The sequence below is a fragment of the Dasypus novemcinctus genome, unplaced genomic scaffold (genome assembly GCF_030445035.2).
Source record: "Dasypus novemcinctus isolate mDasNov1 unplaced genomic scaffold, mDasNov1.1.hap2 scaffold_106, whole genome shotgun sequence".
Taxonomy (NCBI): domain Eukaryota; kingdom Metazoa; phylum Chordata; class Mammalia; order Cingulata; family Dasypodidae; genus Dasypus; species Dasypus novemcinctus.
Genome location: NW_026688145.1, coordinates 1981357 through 1987839, shown reverse-complemented (window position 1 = coordinate 1987839; position 6483 = coordinate 1981357). Strand labels below are relative to the sequence as shown.

The 6483-nt window shown below is 36.9% G+C and overlaps 1 pseudogene; it reads right to left on the bottom strand.

Moving 5' to 3' along the window:
• Positions 1 to 1914: 1914 nt before the first annotated feature.
• On the bottom strand, positions 1915 to 3854 carry LOC101421113 (E3 ubiquitin-protein ligase Mdm2-like; annotated as a pseudogene).
• Positions 3855 to 6483: the final 2629 nt, after the last annotated feature.

The following is a 6483-nucleotide window of genomic DNA, read 5'->3' as shown; positions in this document are numbered from 1 at the left end:
AGGATGTATTCTGTTTAGCTCTAGTTGAAAGTATCATAAATTAAAAATTAATTAAGCTTTACTGTATTTGAGAATAGCTTTGGCTTAATTACCAATACCTTCAACCATTTGTTTTATATTTACATACGTATACATGGGTAAGTCATGTGTGGTTGTGTTTATTGTTTTTCTGAAGTCTATCTATAACAATCTACTGCTAGTAACAGACACAATATGTTGCTGTTTAAAATTATCCCTCAGTTTTATTCTAAACTCATAGTTCAGTTTATTTTATTGCCCTCAATCTGTCATAACCAGAAGCAAAACACTGGAACTTTAAATTAAAATTTAACTCCACTTGTCTAAAGGTTTGTTTATTCATACTATTTTGCTGAAGGACTCATATGTATATATAAATCAATAAGTCAATCTGTGCAGTTTGACAGCAATATTAGAATCCCTTGACCCTGTAATTCTTGAAGGAAGTGATGTATATTTTCTGAATAATTTAGAGAAATGTTGACCTTTCCAGCTATTTTTTTTAAATGAACAGTTCTTCCTTTTAACTAATTTATGAATTAATCTTTCTGAATTCACTGGTTTCTAAAACTGGTCTTGAACAAAAGTCTGATATCTAGGCAATTAATAGGGACTGTGTAACCCTGCCTAAGAAGACACTTCAAAGTGAATTAAACTGTTTATCACTTGAGAGAAACAAACAATTCCCACCAAACCCTGAAAATGTATGTCACATTGGACCTCCCAGGACAACTCCACATTCTATTACAGAGCTTTAAAAAAGTTGTATTGGCTCTTCTCAAAGACTCTCAATGGACAACATCATCACTACCTATAGCTGGATAACAAGTGGTACATTTTTTACTTCAGTAGCACAGAATATAACTATCAATTTCTATTTATTTGTAAAGAATATTTTAAGAGACTCTGAAAGAGCAGAGTAACTAAGAATGAGAAGATTTAAGAGTATCTAAAATTTAAATAATAAATCTTTTTCACAAAATTTATCTCCTTAAAGGAAAGGTGCTAAATAACTTATATGTGAATACCCTACTTATATTTTGAAAAATCAGATATTTTTATTTAAGTGAAGGTGGAAATGAATTAAAATATGAAGGATAGAATTAAATAACCAGCTATATAGCCAATTCAACTAGCATTAAAACCCAAATATGAACTATAAATAGAAGTGAAATTTTCCTAAAATGAAGTGAATATTCACTAAACCCCATTGCCTTCCCAAGTAGGTAAATTGCATTAAGGAGGGAAGTGGACTTGGCACAGTGAATAGTGCATCCGTCTACCACATGGGAAGTCTGTGGTTCAAACCTCAGGCCTCCTTGACCCATTTGGAGCTGGCCCATGTGCAGTGCTGATGCGTGCAAGGAGTGCCATGCCATGCATGGGTGTCCCCACATAGGGGAGCCCCACGCACAAGGATTGCACCCTGTAAGGAGAGCCGCCCAGTGTGAAAGAGAGTACAGCCTGCCTAGGAACAGCACTGCACACATGGAGAGCTTACACAACAAGATGACACAGCATAAAGAAACCCAGATTCCCGGTGCCTCTGACAACAACAGAAGCGGATAAAGAAGATGCAGCAAATATACACAGAGAACAGACAACTGGGGTTGGGGAGGAAGGGGAGAGAAATCAATCAATAAATAAAATCTTTAAAAAAGTGGACACAGAGAACTGACAACCGGGGTGGGGGGGAGGGGAGAGAAATAAATAAATCTTTTTAAAAATGTATAAAATAATTACATTAAGGAGAAGAATTCTACATGGACTGAGATACTTTTACACTCTGATATGTATAAAAACATAAAAATAAATGTAATGTTGCAAAAATAACTGTCTGAGTTTTTAGGGTTACATAGTTAGAAATATATAATTCTACTCTTACAAACAAGTCAACTAGGGGGAATAAGTTAGCATAATCATTTGAACTGGCTACCTACATATTGGACAGGGTTTTTTTTTTTTCTTAGCTTTTTTGAACATGTAAAACAAGCCATAAGATGTTCTTTTTTGTCATGGATGATACAGTTAATTTTAGGTCACAAGGTTCAATGATACAAAGATGGACACTAGATTCCATACATTTTTCTTTATCTTGTGTTTCATTCTTCTCAAACTCTCTGAGAGCTTTAATTTCTTTTAATTTTGAAGAAGCTTTAAATTATATAAATGTTTAATAAAAAATATAGGGGATTCCCATATTTCCCAACTGCTCTCCCTAAGCCTCCCACACTTTCCCACATTAACAACATCTTTCATTAGTGTGGTAAATTTGTTACAATTGATGAACACATATTGAAACATTGTTATTAACAATGTTCTATAGTTTCTATTATAGCTTACACTCTGCCTTACCCAATTTTATAGGTTATGACCAAATGTAATGGCCTGTACCTGTCATTGCAATGTCAGGCAGGACAATTCCAGTCCCCCAAATGTCCCCATATTATACCTATTCTTCCCTCTTCCTCACCTTAGAACCTCTAGTGACCACTACCTTTACATCAATGATAAAAGTTCTTCCATTGCTAGAATAATATTAAGTCTATAATAGAATAATACTAAGTCTACTTTAGTCCATTGTTCACTCCCCAGTCTTGAGGATTTCGGGATGGTGATCCCACTCTGCTTCTACTTGAGAGGGGGCTTAAATCCCAATGGGCAGATGGCTGACATCTTCTTGACTGCTATAAATGTTGCTACTAGAAGTTGATGACTGAGAATAGCCCTCATTTTCTTGGGGTTGGGAGGCTTGTGTGAGTTTATTATTTTCCCCTATGTCTTTTTTCTGAAATCAGGAATATTAACGCCCTCTTCTACATGTGTTGAGTTTTCTAGTATGGCTTTCCCAGGTATTTTCCCTTTATCATTTCCTTTATCTTCAGGAAGCCAATTCTCACATCTGTTGTAATGCATTTCCACAAGGGGAGGATTCATTTCATTGCACGAAACACATTTCCCACAGACAGCTAAGGAAATTTCAGGATCTTCTTCAGATGAGTCTATATCACTCTCCCCTGCTTGATATACAATGACTTGATAAACCTGATCATCTTTATATGAGAGCTCTTGTCCTTCTTCACTAATTTTCAGAATCAAGAGATTCAACATCAAATTATACACTGAATTGATCTGAAACTGAATCCTGATTCAACCAATCACCAGAATGTTTACTTATACCAGCATCAAGATCCAGATTCGATAGTCTCCATTGATTCACTCCTACAGAATCTTTTACACCATATCTTCCTTATTATACATAGAGCAAGACTTTCATCAGAGGAAAGGCAAATGTTAGCAGATTTGTGATGCTTTCTCTGTTGTCCACCAGCTAAGTCTTCTGAGTTTTCTGTCTCGCTAATTACTCTCATTCTAGGTGAAGGTCTAAAAATCAAATTTGAGGATTTTTTCTCTTCCTACACCTCTTGCACAGGGTCTCTTCAATGGCTGCCATCTTGAAGGTGACACCTGTTTTCACTTAGAGATGCACCTGAATCTGATGGTTCCTGCTGATTGACTACTACCAAGTTTCTGTAAATCATGAAAACATTTTCCTGTGTTCTTTCACAGAGGAGCTTGGCACTACAACTACCATAGAAGATAATTTGAACAATATACAATATGTTGTTGTTTCTCATCATATAATCACTTGGTCATAATATAGGTGGCCAAGATAAAATATAATGCCTTTCATTGTGTGTCTTTTTGTGCACCAACAGACTTTAGCAACTTCAGTAATGATTGTTTTGTTCTAACCAGGGTCTCTGGTTCTGAGACAGGAATCTGTGAGGTGCTCATAACATGTCAGTAAATACATAATTGTTGGTGTTGCACATTTGCCATACAGGGTTTTCATGCCTGCAGTGGGATCTTTTGAGGCTCCCCAGTTCTGTTCATGGGGCACACGGAAGCCTTGGTGTCAATTTCACACCACTGGTGCATTTCAACACATTAGGTTGGGAGTAGGCAATTCCCTGAGGCAAAAGCATCAGAACCTGAGTGAGAGGTTCTGACCAGAAGAAGGCTCAGCTTCTTGCTCCATCCCCCTTCCAGTCACACAGGGCAATACAAGCCCCAAACAAAAGGAACAAAGGTTGCTAATAGCCATGCTCCCTCCTCTTCCCATCTGTCCTCTTGACAGTGGGAGGCCACTGGGGTTAGGGAAGCTAAATGTGGAGACCCCCAACCTCCTGAGAACCCATATGGATCAGAGCATTCTGCCTTGATGTCTTGAGAAACATGCTTGTTGTCTCTGCTAACTAAAAGGGAAGAAGATTAGAGCTCTTCTGTTTTACTTAAGCCCTTAGATGCTCTTATCTTTTTAAACAAAATAAGCAGCATTTGGAAATGTACACACACATCTTGTCTATTCTCCTGTATGTAGCCAGAAATGAAGCAGTTACTTACAGATAATAAAATGCTTCTCAGTTTTACTACTGTGTGGTTAGACTGGTAAGAGGATGTGCCTGTCCCCTTGAAGCTGGCACGTGGTCTGTATGAATGCCCAGAGACTGGAGAAGCCCTGGGCTCCCACCCAGCTCTTCAGGGTGGCAGTGGCCCTCCACACTGCCATCCTCCCCAGCCCAAGGCTGTGCTACTTATATTTCACCAGCTCCTTGTCTGGTCAGCGCCAATGTGAAACACCTTTCTCCATTCTAAAAGAATCTAAAAAGAAATCTTGCAGCTCTTTTAATACTATTACTATGTAGCAAAAGTTTTCTCTTCCTTTCTCTAGCATGGTACTTTTTGTTTGGGTTTTGTTTTTGTGCTGAAATGACAATTTTCTCTCTTGCTCAGTCAGCCTCACATCCGTTCTGTATAATATACCATGGCCAGACTCAGTACAGGTTCAGCACACCAGTGTCTTCCCAGCTCATGTCCATGATAAAACAGCCCACTTCCCTAATTCGCTGACCAACCTTTTGGGTTTAAATTATGTGACACTGACAATTTTCCCAAATTGAGCACATTCAGTTGTTCATATGACCCTCATGGTATTCACAATATATGTAGGTTCATATCATAAGATGATACATTATCAATATGATACCTAAATAATAGACTGCATATGTCATCATTTATAACAATGTAACTTCATCAAGAACTTCTCTCTGAAAGCTCTTTTTTTCAGATTTGTGCTAACATGGGGGTCAGGGACTGATTCCACAGGCATCATGTAGACATCAGAAAAGGTTGTTTTCAAGCACCATTTTTTAAAAGAAAATATTTATTTATTTTGCCCCATAATGATAGCAATGTATGTAATCTCTGTCACAAATATCAGCCCAAGTCTAAATATTTTAAGGTACTATGAACTTAGGGCAGCACTGGGCAATTTAGCACTTGATGAAATGTGTTCAGTGTTCAATTATATTTGTGCATATTTCTTTACTGTACAATAAGGAAAATAACATTTAATTTTCTAATTATCCAGAGAAAGTAATGTAAAACAATGCTTTACTGAGAAATAAATTTTTCTTGTTGTTTTTCAGGGGGTTAGGATTATTTTCTTTACTCTATTTTTTAAAGTTCTTTTGCATTCTCCTTTTCATATATTTCCTCCATTTTACCAAAAACTGTCCTTATTCTTCAAGCTTGATATTTTTGTCTTCTAAAAATGCCATATTGGCTTAATGAAACCTCAGGGAAATGATAATGATAATGCCTCATACACACTGGATGTGTCTCTTGTCTTTATTTTATTTGGTCATTAAATTTTTGTTTGGGGAAGAGACATGCATAGCAACTGCATAGCATAGTCCATTTACTAGCTGCCCTCTCCACAAGTATGTCTGAAACATTTCTATAATTGTACAGAAGATGCAAGGAGTACATAGCTTCATTTATATCACAAAATCAAAGATTGGGTTATTTTTCTTTTAATGTTTACAAGCTATTTTCTACATTTAAGGAGTGCTGCTTCAAGAACTATGTGTTATTACAGAAAAAGTTGGAGATTAGTTTGAGGACTATTTATTGTTATATTCCTTGTCAATGCCCCACTGATTGCAAGAAAAATTGTTCCAGATAGCTTATCTTATCTTAGGATGAGGTCTTAGTTGGTATTTAAGAAAGCCAGTCCATTCTTAGCTTTAAGCTTCAATTTTAAGAATAAATGCATACAGCAGGAATTTAGAAACTTAAATGTGTGCTTAACTTATTACAGTCATAGTTTCCACATAAATTCTTTGTCAACTATTTCATGTGCATTAGAAATAACAAGCTGGGCTTGCTGGTTAAAGTAGGATGTGCAGATGCTACCAAGTGAGGCATCTGGACACCACACTGTCATGAAGCCCAGATTCGGGGTAAGGAACTGAAATAAAATCATTGCCTTTGTAAACATGAGAACTTTTACTTGGCCTTATAAGGTGGGAAGGGAAAGCTAATATTAAAAATCAGCCTTGAGGGAGGGTGGGACAAGATGGTGTCTGAGTGAGTGCACCTTATAGTCTCTCCTGCAAA